This window comes from Topomyia yanbarensis, chromosome 2, assembly GCF_030247195.1.
Source record: "Topomyia yanbarensis strain Yona2022 chromosome 2, ASM3024719v1, whole genome shotgun sequence".
Lineage (NCBI taxonomy): Eukaryota > Metazoa > Arthropoda > Insecta > Diptera > Culicidae > Topomyia > Topomyia yanbarensis.
The window spans coordinates 368,346,992-368,365,757 of NC_080671.1; the positions used below are offsets into that span (position 1 = coordinate 368,346,992).

Here is an 18,766-nt window from a genome sequence, read left to right on the forward strand (position 1 = left end):
GTGTAATGTACACTAAATAAGTAAAATTTACGAAAACCTTCGTTCGTCAAGCGGCCATTTCTAGATACCACAATAAAATCGATTTTGCCGGATCTATTTCTTTAAATAAAAAAAAATCGGTGTTGTCAAACATCGATCCCAAAAGATCGAATGAAAAAATGAGACGATAATAAATACGAAAATTTTTCTAAGATGAACGAAAAGAATTCGTGCGACCAACGAAGTCGTTCGAAATATATTCAAACATTTACTGAAATAAACGAATCGTTTCGTTTCATTCACGAAAAATAGTGTCGTTATCAACGATAACATTCGTTCCATGTACACTAGATAATTCTTTACACAACAATCTTTCTAGTCCTCAATAGAGGTGAGCAGGTTGAAATAAAATCGATTTGGCCAGATCGATCCTTTTAGTTAGTTAAAAAATCGTTGTTGCCTCTGTTAAACATCGATCCTAAAAGATCGAATGAAAAAAGGTATGCGAATAAATACGAAAACTTTTCTAAGATGAACGAAGTTAATTCGTGCGACCAACGAAATCGTTCGTAATGTATATAAACGTTTATTAAAATAAACGAAACATTTCGTTTCATTCACCAAAACAAGGTTGTTATCGACGATAATATTCGTGAAATGTACACTAAATAAGTAAAATCGATTTTCTTAAATTAAAAAAAAATCGATGTTGTCAAACATCGATCCCAAAATATCGACTGAAAACAATAAGAGGCTAATAAATACGAAAAATTTTCTAAGATAAACGAAATGAATTCGTGCGGCATCGAACCATCGAAATCGTTCATCATTTATTGAAATAAACGAATCATTTCGTTTCATTCAAGAAAAATAATGTCGTTATCAAGGATAACATTCCTGCAATGTACACCAAATATGTAAAATTAACGGAAACTTTCGTTCATCAAGCGGCCATTACTTCACACCACAATCTTTCTAGTCCTCAATAGAGGTGAGCAGGTTGAAATAAAATGGATTTTGCTACATCGATCCTTTTAGTTAGTTGAAAAATCGTTGTTGTCAAACATCGATCCTAAAATATCGATTGAAAAAATAATATGCTAATAAATACGAAAACTTTCCTAAGATGAACGAAATAAATTCGTGTGAGCAATGAAATCGCTCGCAATATACATATTAGGGTGTCCCAAAATGACATCATGTTAAAAAAGTCATCGGGCTCACTTCTTAAATGAAAGGTTAGGGTATTGAGACCACTTTCTTCTTCGGAGTGAGTTTGCTAAAACGCTTCCTACTGGTGGCGACTTTTGATTTTTTGAAAAATGGGCCGATTTTGGATAAAATTTCAAATTTATGCCTGTTGATGTGGTCCTGAACTGTCTTAGATTTTTTTTCAGCTTTTTTAATTTTTCTGGAGATCCAAACGGAGAAGTTTGGTTAGTTAGTTTGTACAAATTTGGAATTATAAGAGCGGCAGGGCCATTAAAACTTAGTAAAAATTGAAATTTTTGGTGCTTTTAAGTATTTTTTCTTCAAAACTGGGTATCTACAAAATTTTAAAAGTACAGAAAACACTTTATATAGTTGAGCCGAATTCAGGGGCGTAATTTTGCTGAAGAAAGTGTATAGCTACGGCCAATGGGGTATAAGTTATTTACGTTTTTGTTAAATAACCTTTTGACATTTTATGATATTCATAAAAAATAACACTGTTCTACAAAATAAAACAACTTAAGTGGGCTTAGTCCACATATTATTTTTCGGAAAATAGAAGGAAAATGATGAAAAATGGCGTTTTTCGCTTGTCTCTAGTACATCAGAAGCGGTTTTTATGAGCATTTGACGATTTTTTTAAAAAATATTTTCTATACTAATAGCCACTTAGCGGGTTTGAAAATCACTAAAATTAAACAAATATGTCGAGTTAATGAAAAGTTATGGCGTATATTTGAAGGCATTTTGTAAATAAAGTCTAATTTTCATGTTAGGAACTTTGAAGTGGAGAAAAATGCAGAAGAGTGCGGTGAATGTTGAAAAACTGATATTTACTGTTTAGATCATATAATTCCGAAATAGTAGAATTTGGGCAAATATCCTTGAAAAAGTTTTACAACAGAATACAGCGCATCTTCTGACACAATCGTTTTGTTGAAGATGCCTCCTAGAAGTAATTATGGAGAATTAACTCTTCAAAAAAAATTAGAGACTTGGCGTCATTAGCAAAGTTATTATTTTTATAATTTAAGTTACAAAAAAAATCATCAGATGCTCATTAAACCTCGTCCTGACATACTAAAGACGTACAGAAAACGTCATTTTTCATGATTTTTCTTCTATTTTTCGAAAAAAAAATGTGTGGTCAAAGCACATTTGACTTGATTTACTTTTTGGAACAGCATTATTTTTGATAAATTGCTAACAATGTCAAAAATTATCTAACAAAAACCTAAATAACTCATACCCCATTAGCCATAGCTATACACTTTCTTCAGCAAAATTACGCCCCTGAATTCGGCTCAACTATATAAAGTGTTTTCTGTACTTTTAAAATTTTGTAGATACCCAATTTTGAAGAAAAAAATACTGAAAAACACCAAAAATTTCACTTTATACTAAGTTTTAATGGCCCTGCCGCTCTTATAATTCCAAATTTGTACAAACTAACTAACCCAACTTCTCCGTTTGGATCTCCAGAAAAATTAAAAATGCTGAAAAAAATCTAAGACAGTTCAGGACCACATCAACTGGCATAAATTTGAAATTTTATCCAATATCGGCCCATTTTTCAAAAAATCAAAAGTCGCCACCATTAGGAAGCGTTTTAGCAAACTCACTCCGAAGAAGAAAGTGGTCCCAATACCCTAACCTTTCATTTAAGAAGTGAGCCCGATGACTTTTTCAACATGATGTCATTTTGGGACACCCTAATACATATACGTTCATTAAAATAAACGAAACATTTCGTTTCATACACGAAAAATGATGTCGTTATCAACGATAACATTCGTGCAATGCAAACTAAATAAGTAAAATTTACAAAAACTTTCGTTCATCAAGCGGTCATTTCTTCGTACTACAAAAAAAATCGATTTGGCCACATCGATTTTTTGAAATTTAAAAAAATCGATGTTGTCAAACATCGATCCCAAAAGATCGACTGAAAACTTTTCTAAAATAAACGAAATGAATTGGTGCGACCAACGAAATGGTTCGTAATATACACAAACGTGTATTAAAATAAACAAAACATTTCGTTTCATTCACGAAAAATAATGTTGTTATCAACGATAACATTCGTGCAGTGTATATTAAATGTGTAAAATTTACGAAAGCTTTCGTTCACCAAGCTGCCATTCTTGTTCATGAAATGAACGAAACCTACTATTTACAATGCACGAAAATCCTTCGTTGCAGAAAACGACGAATGAATTCGTGCATTACATGACCGATTTCATTATATTTACGAATTTATATTAACAGTGAAGACAATGAATAGGCAGAGCCGTAGCGTGGTCTTCTTGTACCCTTGGCGAAGTCTCAGATTTGTGCCCCAATTGTATTTACTTTGGCATTCTTTTTCAATTCAACCTTCAAACAATAATTTGTGTACATGGAAATGGCACACCTACTCCCTACTTAATTCATGTTTGACTGCCTATTATTGAATGTAAATTCCATCCTATTCCGAAGACTGTTCATTAGGGTGCCAATGGCATGTATGGGAAACAGGTGATAAACAAATTTAATAACCGGACGCACCTCGAAAGAAGTCTCTTTGCAAAAGTTTAGCTCAATCGGACATGATTAAGAGGTTGCGCAAAATGGCCAAAGTGCAAAAATTTTCGCCGGTGAAAAAACACAAAAGGACTCTTAGAAGATTCAAACAATGAATTCGAATTTTCGATGCTGCATGGATTGTAATGCAACGTCGAGATTCACCCTGATTTTTTTAAGATAGCCTTTGTGGAATTTGGGAGATTATGGATTTGAGTTGATACTGGGGCTTCAAAAGGCTGAATTTGTTTTCTATGCCAGGTGTTTTAGAAATGCACGGAACAACGGATCTTGAATCTTCTCGTAAACAATTCCCTGGTATTTTTATTTTTTAACCTGAGATTTTCAAAAAAACCAAAAAAACGAATCGACACCAGATTTCGACATTTAATGGATTTCTAAAACATTTGGCATACAAAATAAAAAAGCTGCATTTCCAAACTCAGGTCACATCTCTATTTAGGAATTTTCCTCGTACCACAAAGGTATTTTTGCCATATATCGTGTGAAGATAGATGACCACGTTCTTCCTTTACCATCAAATTCAGATTGTTCTTCAAATTATATCCCCCATGATTTCCGTCTCTTCCTTCCGATTCTTCAGTTTTCACTTTGCGTCTGGCTCTAGGTCCGTGCATAAATAAACTCTCCTGAATTGACCCAAATGATCTTAAAATAGATGTCGAACAAAATTCGTCGCCAAAGACTCCGAGCTTCCATTTAAAATCAAACACATTGAACTGGGTTCGAACATATCCGACGTTATTTCGGATCAAATTGGGTCCGCGAAGTATTCTAATATTCCGCAAGACTCAGAAATATTTAGCTATGCCTGATATCTCGAAAGTTCGCCTAGAAATGCTCAGAATTGTAATATTTTGTCTAAAGCAAACAAATGATGTTACTGGCGACAAGACATTCATGAAGAACTAACATGTTTACATGCCCGTTCACAAAGTTGAGATCGATGGTGTAGATATCTATTAGAACATGGCATGCGTGGATCTACTGAAGGACGGGATTGGCTGTTTCAATAACCTCTTGCTTCAGTGAGCGAAGATTTTAAGTGACAATCGCACCGTGCAAGACCGCTTTGCGTCTTCTTCGACAAGAATTGCCCTCTCATTCTGCTACTATCGGCAGAAGGCTGATAGCACCCAGTCGTCGGCGGTCGAAGGACCAAATGTCATCGATAGACTTAGACTCGCGTGGAGACATGAGATAGGAAACTTGTGAGAACTGTTATCCCACCGTTTGACGACCTTATTATGATGACAAATGGGTCTTTGTAACAATAGCTTTTTTCTCTCTTGAAAGGCCATCAAATATGCCAGCAGAAGAAAGCTCTGCCACCGATCCGAAGCAAACAGTACCTGGTCTTAGACAGTTGAGAAGAAACAAAGAGCTTCCAACGCTTCCAGAAATACCAAAAATCTCATGTGACATGAACCAGAGATTTTTAATCTATTTAATTTAGTGAAGGTTTGGTTGGACCTAGGTTGGGAATCGGCAACTTTGTGATATTTCGGAACTCCTCCCGGAATCGAGAATACTTCAATTTTCATGGTACGGCATTAGGTTATCTTGATTGATCTAGTTTACTCTACGATCTTTGCTACAGATTTGAAAAGGTGCTTTACTACTCATGACCACATTTCCGTTCCCCTTGTTTCTATGAAACTGAGACGACTAGTGAAAAAAGGTTGCGATAATTTTCATTATTTTTATTGAAATCTGAAGTTTTAGTCTTGTTTGTTGTTTAATCTGGACTAACAGGACCGTATCGTAGTCTTTGGGCGCCTTTGGTAGAGTCTCAGTTATGCACCTTTTTGCTATCTGCTTTGGCTTTATTTTTCAGTTCAACTTTCAAACAGTAATTTTGTGTGTACCTGTGAATGATACTCCTATCCTGACTTATTTTATGACTTAACCTCGCTTATTGTATAAAGTAGACCAATATTTTAGCACTCCTTGAGGTTAGCATCCTTGGCGGGGGCCAACCGCACGCTAGGGCTCTGTGAATAGGTGTCATGTTTTGGTTAGCTTTGTTTAGCTTTTCCTCCGTAACGGTTACGTGAAATTATTGCTGACCCATTTTCGGTTGATCTGCACAAAATTGTTACGTACGAATAATCGAACACATTCTTACCACACGAACACCATTAGGAAGTTACTTGAAGTGTCAGTTTTTTGATCACGAGGTTATGGGTGCGCGAAGTGAAATCATGTAAGCAAACCTCTATAGAGTCGTTGCCTTTATATACGTATGATATTGTTAGAAAATCCAAAGCATCTATCTATACTAGTACAAGATTTTTTACCTTTTTAGCTTCATTTCACTTTACTTGGATTAGTAGCTAAGCGTATATCCATAACGACTTGTGTTCATCTAAGCCATGCTTCTGGACTGCAGCTTTAAAAATAAAGAACAGCCTTGATACTACCTTCTGTTGCTGAAATGTTTAGTGTGGAAGTTTACCGTGGTTTAACTTTTTGTTTGTTCCGACAGCATGAAGTAACAAGTTTTTTACTTTACTGGACATGCCGTAGACTCAGATGATTCGCATTTCTAATGGCAAAAGATCCTGATTCATGAGGTAGCAGACAAAGGGTTAAGTCGCCGGTAAACTCTAAGCTTGCTCATATGACCCTTCCCACACTTTTCTAAACTTTCATCTTTCAACTCCTTGCTCTCCCTTGAGTACTACGGCTCTTAATATTGAAAAATATGCTTCATCTTCCAGTTCCTTGATAGTTAAATGCCGTAACAACAGTCTACGTCAAAGGATTTTATTGCATGGCCATTTAGTGCACCATTACCAAATATGATACGGTTGTCATTTATTTTTGTTTCAATGATTCGTTACACAAAAACGAGCACAAAGTTCAACTCACCATTTTCGGCAAATAGAAATAATTTTAGCTAAGCACGATTAAGTGTGATGCTAAGTGTGTTTACTAAGATTACAGAACAAACTGGATACAGGCAGTGTTTAGAAACCGACATCAGTGTAGTAGTTAAGACGAGTGGAAATTAGGAAACTGATTGTCTGAGGATGTCTAAAAGGGGGTGTGCTGTCACCACTTTCATGGCACCTAGTCGCCGATGGCTTGTTGATGAAACTGAATGAGCTTAGATTTCCAACATTAGGTTTCGCCGATGACTATCATGTAATGATCAACGGAATTTACATTGGCGCACTTTTTGGTTTGATGTAGCAAACCTTATATGTTGTTGAGCAATTGTTTTTTATGTTGAACTATCAGTTAATCCAAATAAAACCTCAATAGTACTATTCACACAACGAAGCACTATTGCAGCATTCCTGCCAGCTCATTGCACACTCAATTTTCACATGATTACTAGTCAACGTGCTCTTTGTGAATCCGATTACAGGAGCTTATATTATCTGAAACGGATCTATCTTGCAGTAATGCAATAACTTGTCAAAATTTTAGCTTCCCCATACTTAAACGATCGTGGCACAAAAGTTACGACAGTAACTGAGATAATGCGTTGCAAATATCAAGGACAAATTCCCACGTGTCAATTCTGTAACCAAACGACACATCACGGAAACAATACCCAGAAAGTATTATGGAACATTGCTATCACCTGAACCAAAAATAGTTTCCATATGTGTAGCTATTGTTTCAGCCCATAATAACAAACGCAAAAGCTGCATCCAGTACCTCCAAATCGTCAGCCAGTGCCATCAGCAAGGAGCTTATTAAAATATATTTTCTCTTGGTTGTAAACATTGTTGGATCCAATGACGGAATTTCATTGCATTTCTGAGCTTCATACTACCGATTGCTACTCAACAGATTGTTCCTGTCGGAAAGGTCACAAATTGAATATTCAAAGAAGTTGCCAGGACATCTAAATTGAGCTATCCATGTAAATGAAAACCAGAACTACACATTTTAGTTTAACAGTGTTTTTTAGTGTCAATATATGTAAAAAACTAAAAATACAGTTCAACGAAACGAACTGTATTGGAATTTCAACATAACACCTTCTACAAAGATACGAACCAATAAAGGCCTTTTTGAAGATGAACCCAAACAAACAATGGTTCACGATTTCAAAAGCTTTTTCATAGAAAACAAGTCCTGGTTAAATTTCGGGAATACAATTCACAAACTCAATCACAGTTCATGGATTCGAAGGCAGCGTACGATTCAGTGCAACGAAACAAAACGGAGTGGCAACTGAATTGACCGATTGGGATGGCCTAAGAGACATCCGACTAGCTTATGACGTTAGCTTGATTGAAGCTTCTAGGTTTCTGGACGTTATAAACGATATAGCGGGAATGTCGAAGAGAGGACAGATAAAGTTCTGAACAGAAAAAATTCTGGATTAGGTCGTCGACATTGATGCAAACTCGCACACGAGGAAACGGCCCGTGTGATGTAGAAATCTACTTGCTACTGAAACGATTATTAGAACTTTTAGAACGTACTGAAATACTTTGCTATCCAAGAGTTTGAATTATGCGAAAGCGAAATTCAACGTACGAAAACGTTGAATATTCGACGCGATGATCTTTAAATTTTGCAAGAAATGTTCGTATGTTCGGAATACATTCGTAAGCAATAAATTGAGCTCGACATATCGCGGGGACTATCACAATAATCAAGAAATTCTCAGATGCACAAATGTCACGCAAAACTAATGCTCTTGAGCCAAACAGAGTCAAATTTAACTTGTTGAAGAGTCGACTATTGAACTCATTTAATAGGTTTCTGCAGCAGAAAATTTGTTGTGCGTGACTGGAAACAAGTAACAATGATTGGTATCCAAATAGTGGGATAAGCAACTTCCGACCACAATTCGTATCGGCCGATTGTGCTGATATTGTACCACGCTTAGACAAATTGGTTGATTTGTTACCAGACACACATTTGCATTTCGCAAAGACACGAATTTTAAAATTTCACTAACGCGAATCTGCAAGATCTTGGATTTTTCTGGAACCAATTACTTCTGAAAGATGCGACCTTCATATTTTCGGTTTCTCAATATCGAGTTTATGCAGCACAGTTCAGTTAATCTCGTATTCAACGTAAAGATCTGATTAACTAATGAAACTAAGTATAGGTGCATATAGCGAATAGAAATAACCAATCATAGCGTTGGTTTCAAAACTGTTCACAAAATCGATGTTTCTGTTTTCTGCACTAGTACAGTGAAGACCCGATTTTATCAGCTCCCGATTTTATCAGCTTCATATGAATTGATAGTAGCTAGTTTGATGGACTCTAGCAGACGAACCAAGTTGAATTCGAGTAAGTCCTTTCTTGAGTATATTTTTCTGATCTTGAGATCCGAAATATGCAAAAAAAAATATTATTTTTGTTTGCCCTTAAGAGACATTTAAGCTAAATAATCAGGAAAGGTTATGAGGTTATATCTAGGGACTAATGAAGAATATTTTAAGATCTTCGATTTCTTAAAAATAAAGAAAAATATATGTCCCGATTTTGTCAATGTCCCCGTTTTAACAGTATAAAATTCGCCAAGGGACTGTAGTACATTCTTCGGAGTTGATTATAGTATTCGTGAAAACTATTTACGAGCGAATAGTGCAAAAAATATGCAATGTACAATGAGCGTAATTAACGTTTATAATCACATCACCTAGTCGGACGAAATTTTAATACGCTTTTGCTAAACTTGTCAGTTTATGAAGTGTATTTTTTGTGATCGAGATTTTAACTTATCAGAAGATTTTGTCCTTCTGCACTGAAAATAGCAGTGTCAGCTATCACTCCGGAAACTGAAACTTACAGAATGTAATAATCACTATTTTGCTTAAATTACTTCTAATGAAGTACACACATAGGTGAAAATTAATTTCACAACTGAATTGTTCCGTTAAGATCCGGCTAAATAAAAGGCCACAATTTTAAAATTTTAACAGGTTCCAAATATATTTATAATAACAATTTAAAATTCTAAGTAGTTTCATTAGTTGTTTTAATCAATGAAATATAGGTGTATTTAGAAGAATAATTTGTTAAAAAAATATGATTTTCTTACTTTAGATAATCTTTTCAAGATTTTTTCAATAATTCGCTTATAGAATAGGACACAATGCGTTAGCTAAATGAAGCCATAATGTAAAAATATGAAGCAATATCACGAGTATTAATATTTGTGCGTCAGAATTCGTGCGTGTGACTTGCCGTTGGCCATGGAGATCTTTTCACATGGCAGCGAAACATTTGTTTGCTCTCCAACTGCATATTGGGCATCGCGCAATACATGATTGTACACAATCGTGTCATCGTCGTGTTTACTTCCGTGATGTTCACGAATGTTTTTCCTAGTTTCTTACCCTTGCGGGTCACGAGTGTGAGCATTACGCTCTCGATAGTAGTTTTCTTACTGATGATACTGGCTGTTGATTTTGAGGTACTGAATGCAGCATTTGCAGTTGTCATTATTGTAGGATCAGTGGCCATAAATATAGGAATCGTTTGTGTGTTATAATTCATTTCTGTAGATAAGATTTCCGCAGCGGTTTCTGAATAGGGTTGATCGTAATTAGCCGTCTATTTACAGAACTGACACGTATTAATCTGTTCTTTATATGTACAAAGATTTCTATTCAGTGCCAAAGTCGCTAAATGCCACATGGAAAAATTTGACATTCTCTTCTCTCGAACCTACTATGAAACAGAAAACTTGAACGCTCCCGTCCTGGGAGTTGGAGGAAGCCGGCTACCTCGCCCAGTACGATGCAATATGGTTTGATGAGCAATTGCGAGTGAGTTTCCTGAGACAAGTTCAGAACACTTTCCATTTAGTAGCGACATTAAAGATTATCATGATCGGTTGGTCTTTCAATTATTTGAATTTTTGAATATCCGTTGGTTTAACTATCGTTAAAAATAAATTTGAAAAATCACGCACAAAATTATTTGTGTCCACGGTATATTATAACCTTTCCTGTACCTAGGAATATAGTTTTAGCATTTTTAGTTTCTATTGGAATTATTTTGAAACTGTTTTTGTCAGTGTTTATCTCATGTCATCAGAAATAATTCAGTTTTTCATTAAATTTTTAAACCCTTCGTGAATCAAAATCTTTGCTATGGGCCTGTTTTTCATATCTTAAATTAATGATTCTAAAAATGTTCAAGTTTTGTATTTTAAACCACTGTGCGATATTGGGTGGATCTATCCGTTCATTCCGTGAAAACTTTTTTCTTCACTAGCCCTATTGTAATTCTGAGCGTTCACATTTTTGGAATGCTCACAATTTGAGCTTCACAACATTAGTGTTGATCGAATCGTTCCGAAGCCTTTCGCTGTTGTATACAAACAATCAGTGCTACTAATGCTGACTAAGTTAAAAGCTTTCCTAAACTCAAAACAAGCCTCTAGCAAGGTTCAAGTAAACATCAAAAAGTCAATATTTTCCCCATCTAAAAGTTCTTCGTAAACCAAAGAAACGCCAACCGGCAAATTCGGTAACTTTCTTCGCATAAAGTTTTTCCGCCGACGTCGAATTAAATCGAACCACCTTTATTGATGTTGATGTGATGGAGTCTGGGGTTCATAATTCTTATCCTTGGTTTTTAGCACGAAACGAAACAAGGCACCTAACCAGCAGTCTGCCTACCGTTCCTCTAGAATTGGGACCATTCCCCTTCCCAATAGTCATAAACTCATTACAGAGTCGAAACATTAAAAGCCTACTTTAATTCCCGAAAGAAGCCCCGGCACTACCGGTGCTAGCGCGCAAACATGCCCCAATTAGAAACTTTGTTTCATCCCCCATCCCAAATGGGCAGGCCAATTTCGTTCCATGTATCCCTTCCGGTTTGAGCTTTTGGATGTAACTATTTTGTAACCGAATACACCGCGCGCTCAACCGTGCAAAGGATAATAAATTGGTCTGGTACCGAGATGAGAGAGCATTGATGCTTACACAGGAACCACACGAGCACGGGTTTCCTGGCCCAAAATCGAAGAGCTCATCGTAAACTCGGTCGTTTCTCGTCGACAAACTAGTGGTGGTGGTATGGTGGCTGCGAGGCTGCGCCGGTGTACGGTCGTACAGGTTGTTGCGAGCTGACTAGCATGATTCGAAAGTACCGCAGGCAACGGCGACATAATCATATTTACTCACACTCCACCAGGCGGATAAGTTGCATAATCCTCATGTCTCGACGATCTTCAACGTTGCAGCTGCGGGAAGGTATGCAGCCTGGTTGTCGTAAAAAATACGTTGTGTCTTTTAGACCGAGAACGTGTTTTTTTTAACATCAAACTCGAATGCTTGGAAAAGTGTTTAATTCTTCAAGTTTACCCATTTATTTAAACTGTGTCTGGAACGTAAAAACTTCGACAATGTTTGATATTTTAAAATAATTTGTTGGAAATGTTTGTTTCACAAACAGCAAAAACACTTATTCCCCTCAAAAACTTCCGCAATCTCAAAGTACATGCATTTTCTCCTTTATTCCGAATCGACTACGACTGATTCAAGCATATGCTTTTGCTCATATCTTTCTACCGTCCCACATTCGATGGCAAACCACAGACAAAGAGTTTCCGTAGCACTTTTTCTACTTCAAAAGCACGTGCAGCTGTACTTTGCACATCATTTTCGTGTCCTTGTGAAATATCCTACCGTCCCATCAGAGATAGTGAAAATCTGTAGGTCAGAATGTATCTCTCAAGGGTCTTAACAAAATTGACAATCACTCACAACACAACAACTAACCCTGCAGCTGTTCCGGAGAAAAAAGTTTTCCATCCTTCCATCCCAGCAAGCCAACCAAGTACATGCTCTGATACTGTTTGGCAGGAAAACTTCCCACGCCTACGCTCTATCCATCCCCCTCCCCCTCGCTCACTGGTTCTCTTTAAGTATCTACAGCTACCTAACCTACTAGCTCTGCCAGGAACTGTACAGAATGGGGATATAAAATATTCATGAGCCGTCCTCCCACAAAGGTGTCTTTTTATTTGGCTCATTTTTCGCAACCCACAACGCGAACTACCCTCAACAAGGGAATTGCATCGTTTACTCATCACGTTCCATTTGGATGAGTGTTTAAATTGCGGTGTTTGTAGGGTAAGAATGTTGAAATACGTAGAGATGACTGGTGACCCAGTCGTCGCTGGGGTGACGACGGCCTTCAAGGTTGCATCGTCCATGTTGTTTTTTTTCGCCAAAAAGGATCAACCGAATTAAGTGCAAAACAGTAATGAAATGGGTTTTGTGTGTGCTCCATAAAAAAAGCGGGTTATGATTTGCTTTACCCAGTCTGGGACTTTCGGACCGTTTCATTACGTATGTACATACAACCCGAATAAGTTCGCTAGCCATACTTGTCCTTTATGCGGTTGTTTGTGCTGACGATGGGGATTCGCTTTTTACGACGGGTGAAGAATGGTGGATTGATGTGACGAACGGTTGAATGTGGTTTGTTAGTCCACAGCGTGACAAGAGTAGCATGTAGTTCTACAAGGAAATGAAATGGGGTAGTTTTTCCTTTTAATTAGTCGTTTCACGGGGAAGCTTGACGATTGGTTTACGAGCGGCAACGTGTAATCTCAGTTGCACTATGACCGGGGAAATAAAAGATAATGAAGGTGATGGCTGAAGCAACAGTTGCGCAACTATTTAAAATGAATGGAATTGTATAATGAAGCACCCTTTAGAAGCCTGTTGAAGTTTTATCCTTTTTATTATACAGTGTACATTTCAAAATCAACGACTTCGTAAAATGTACAATATTTGCAAAAATTAAGAAATTAAGCTTTCAGAAGTTTGGCTAAGGAAGCAGTTAATCCACGATTAATTGACTGTTCTTCAAAAATACCCAACTACCTACGCAATCAAATTGGCTAAATTTCATCGTTTATTTAGATGGTCGCAGAAGCCACAAATATATCATTTCGTTAGGTATATTTATTGTGTCTAGAACGACGTATGTGTAGATTGGGAGATTTTTTTGTAAACAAATCGTTCGAGTGATTCATCTCATATTTCATTACAAATATCCACACCACGCGTTCCTCTAAGACAACCTACTTCACCTACAAATATCAAATAACTGTATTGCATGCTCGATGTTGTGTACAAGTTATAAAAAATCAATGCTATTTTCATACCAGCCGAGGTTGTGGAGATTTTTTAACCCATTCATGCCCATGTTGTTTGTGGACAACAAAGTTAAACAACTATAATTTTTGATTGAGACAAGATTTGTTCACAAAAACAAGTAAAGCTACTTAATGTGACTATTACCTTTCATTTGAGCACTAACAGGTACAAGTATCAGCTCTAGAACTAAAGTTATTGCAATTAGTCTGATTGGATTCCGATGAAGCAGTGCTGCCAGGGACAGTTTACATTGACGACGAAACATGAAATTTTCACATATCTTCGTTATTTTGCCATATTATTGAAAACTGACAGAAACTATCAATATAGACTGTCTTCGACAACGTTTTCCACACAATTGGACTATTGTAAATATTCGAGGAGAATTGTATTTAGCGTTGGAAGGTAAAAATTGAGCAGTTTCTAGCACTGCGAAGGTGGCACCTATCTTTATCAAATAGCTTTTTCCTGGTTATTGACCCCACCATTTCCAAGTTTTATAACGGCAGCCCTAAGTTTGCGCCGCTAAAACAACAAAAATGATCCATAAAAAATTGAAAAACGATCCATAAAAAAGTTGTCCATGTTCCATAAAACAAACCTGAAAATCCATAAAACAGTGTGAATGATCCATAAAAAGGGGTGATTTGATCCATAGATTATGTAAAATTGAACCATAAAATGGTCGCAAAAGAGCACTAAAATAGTAATAAAAGAGCATTTAAAATCAACAAATGCCCCATAAAAATATTGGAAATGTTCCATAAAATGATACATTTTGCGCCATTAATTTCCTGACATTGATCCATAGAATATTAACAATGTACATTAAAACACGTCGATATGTTCCATAATATCGACAAAAATGCTCCACGGTATTACAAAATGGAGCAATAAAATGTCAGAAAAAGTTCCATAAATTTGATAAAAATGTTTGCTAAATAATTTTTCTTGGTCCATAGAAGATGTAGAAATGAACATTAGAAATGATTCATATATCGAACGTTAAATTATGGTTCATGGATATTTACAAAACGATCCATAGGAAAAGAAAATGTAAAACGATCCATTAATATGTGCTTATGCACCAGAAAAATTAAATTTAATGAATTCATGCGAAATTGTTGCTATTCGAACTAATAATAAAGTTTATTACATTTGGTTGTAATGTCAAAGTACAACAAATAATGCATACATTATAGTTAAACTTCAGCTTCCGTATCCCACTAGTCAGTTACCTGACCTTAGCTAACCTGAAATCATTATGGCAACTCTTTAAACGTCAGGGTATTTATGATATTAGAGCGCTGAGAGTTATTAGACCACTGATACATGCTGGCATGAGTCGCAAATACTATCTGAATAACTATCTGAAGCGAAAACGGACACTTTATACACGAACACTGACTAATGTGGCTACGCCACATCGCTTTCTAGTGCACTGTCCGACTTCGCTGCCGCTCAGTCGGCTTTTGACTAGCTATAGCCCCTATGTTTAAGTAAACCGGGCAAACGAGAGGACCACAGGTTTGCTTGCAATTCCAGCTACGGGTTAATCAATGCCTCGTCCAACGGATCCTTGGCCTCGGATATGCGGCCAAGCCGCATCACACTAGCTCCCAGTATAAGCTCACTTGTTAAAATACTGTCACTGTTATGAGAATTGTTAAGCACAACTTATTTTTTCAGTTTACCATAAAATTTCGCATGAATTCATTAAATTTATTTTTTCTAGTTCATAAGCACAAATTAATGGATCGTTTTACATTTTCTTTTCTTATGGATCGTTTTGTAAATATCCATGAACCATAATTTAACGTTCGATATATGAATCATTTCTAATGTTCATTTCTACATCTTCTATGGACCAAGAAAAATTATTTAGCAAACATTTTCATCAAATTTATGGAACTTTTTCTGACATTTTATTGCTCCATTTTGTAATACCGTGGAGCATTTTTGTCGATATTATGGAACATATCGACGTGTTTTAATGTACATTGTTAATATTCTATGGATCAATGTCAGGAAATTAATGGCGCAAAATGTATCATTTTATGGAACATTTCCAATATTTTTATGGGGCATTAGTTGATTTTATTTGCTCTTTTATTACTATTTTAGTGCTCTTTTGCGACCATTTTATGGTTCAATTTTACATAATCTATGGATCAAATCACCCCTTTTTATGGATCATTCATACTGTTTTATGGATTTTCAGTTGTGTTTTATGGAACATGGACAACTTTTTTATGGATCGTTTTACAATTCTTTATGGATTATTTTAAATATTTTATATGCAAAAGTACATTTTCCCTTTTATAACCCTATATGTACTAGGAAAATGTTGGGCATAAAAGGGTTAAGCTAAGGAGGACGAAGAAAGATGAGCACACAACGTTATTGGAGCAAATTTAATGTTTCCTCGTTTGCGTGTGAATTTTTGAACAGTGGCTACGTGAGACGAATTTTTAAATGACAGCAATGACATACCGTACTAGCTAATAATGTGACACCAATAACGCGTCAGATAATCTTGATTGACTTCCTTCAACACAAGTTAGATCGTACCGACCAGTAACGCGGGTGACGTCGTGTAAACTGTCAAATACGATTTGCCAATTGACATAGCTTAATTTAGTACATGTAATAAATTGTACAAAACTACCCTTGCAGCAACGGTTTTCAATAAAAAAAATAGAAATTTTTGTTAGGTACGACGGGCAAGGTTGTATAAATCTGTCGTCATGACGCCTTTTGTTTCCCCGTCGACTATTTATAAGTTTCTCAGAACATTACAAATTCGGCGTTCAACAATAGTAAACATAAATGCGAATTCCTCTCGCCACTAATTCGTTTTGCCATAGGCAGATATAACTGGACGCGTATGATGCTACTTCAGGTTCGAAAATTGCTATAATTCTTTGGTGAGCCTTGGATCCAGCTCGGGTGCATAGAATTAAAAATATTCGGGATGTTCGGTTGATTCTCCATATTAACAAGTCCGGTTCAGATCGCGTTTTTTCAAATTCAAATTTCAAATTCGGGTACGGGTTTTTGAATTTTTAAATTATCGGGCTCGAGTTTTACAAAATTTTCATTCTCGGATTGGGGTCGGGTTCGGGATTTTCAATATTAAAATTTTCGGGCTCGGGTCGTGTTCAGCCTTTGCAAATTTTAAAATTTCGGATTTTTAAATTTTCGAGCTCTCGGATTCCGGTCGGATTCGGGTTCGAAAAAGTTGAAACCCGACCATCTCTACTATACAACGCTTTTATTAGTGGAGATGTTTGTTTTTGTTCTATGAACTTCAGTCACGGTTACCATTACCAAAGTGATTTTGCGCACGTGAACTAGTTCACAACTTTATGAACATTATTCATAAAACTAAAGGTTTAGTCATAGCTTTTAGAACATTATTCAGTCATACTATGCGACGTGGACTGATTGATAACGCATTTATTCAATTACTCAATTGTAACAACTTGAACATAATTTTCGTGGTTGTGAAGCAGTTCACAAATTCAAAACATATTTTCTCGTAAACTATTTAATGAAACCCAGAATATTATTCATGAATCTTTACAACCATCGTGAACTAGTTCATGATTCCTAATATAGCAGTCACCGTTCAATATCCGTGCTAATGAAATAGTTCCCAAAATCACAAAATGTTATTCATGTATACGTGAATTGATTCCTGGTTTCTAGCAAATTAGTTACAACTCACCATTCATGCTCATGAAATAGCACAAAACCATGAAATAATGTTTATGTACTGCTGAACTAGTTTATGATTCCTAGTATAATAGTAACTACTTACCATTTCAGCTTGTGCAATAACTCACAAAAACGAAAAATATTATTCATGTAAAAGTGAACTGATTTATGGCTTCGGGCTTATGAAGTCTTATTCTTCATTTTCAAACATAATAGTCACACCTGATCATGTGTGCCCGTAAAATAGTTCACAAGTTCACAAAATATCGTTCATATGATCGTGAACTGGCTCATGATTCCTAGTATAATTTTCACGACGGACTATTCGTGCTCATGAAATAGTTCACAAAATCATATCATATTATTCATGGATTAGTGAACTGTTTCCTGACTCGTAGTACATAACTCATGATCTATTTTGAGTGCTTGTGACATCCGTAATCATTTTCAATTTCAAGCAACTGTGCACAAGATCTTGTAATTTTTACGGGAACTATTTCATGAAATGTTGGTTTTGTCTTGACTTATCATAGTTATGTCCTGTAGGGCAACGAAAAAAAATTTTTTTTATATTCTTAAGAGCCCTCCCCCCTTCTCATATTGCAACAAATGACCAAGTAAGCTAAGATGCCAAATTTCACATCATTTGAACAATTCTAGGCCCCCGCCCACTACGCTTGAAATTTTTGAAATTGGTGCTATAGGAAAATATGGAGGAAAAGGATATTAAATGCTATAACAATTGAAGTGTCATTTAGAAAATTACAATTCATACCTCATTTTAAAAGAAAATAATCTTAGTATTTGAATGGAGATATTTCTATTTCTCAAAAATACGGGAAAGTGGGATACTAGGTTAGTTTGTCCCCAAAATCCCCTATTTTTAATAAGTTTTCTGCTCCGTAATGAAAATTATACATATTTTGCAGTTTTTCTAATGTGAAAAAATCTCAGAAATCGAACGGAACCCTTCTGACCTTTGTCCAAATACGAGAAGTTTGGGTTATAGAGCCTTTTGACATTCATATTAAATTTTATCGTTCACAAAAACAAGATACCGCGAATCTATTACGCTTTTATGAACCAAATCATATTGTCACGTTACTCCGAGTAAAAAATCCAATCCTGAAATCATGTACACAAATCACTCTAATTGTGAC

At 36.0% G+C, this 18,766-nt stretch overlaps 1 protein-coding gene across 2 annotated transcripts in view; it reads left to right on the forward strand.

Annotated features, from left to right (window-relative positions):
• LOC131684467 (alpha-tocopherol transfer protein-like) overlaps positions 1 to 18,766 on the forward strand; it is a 55,324-nt gene that overhangs the window by 17,163 nt on the left and 19,395 nt on the right. The window lies entirely within an intron of this gene.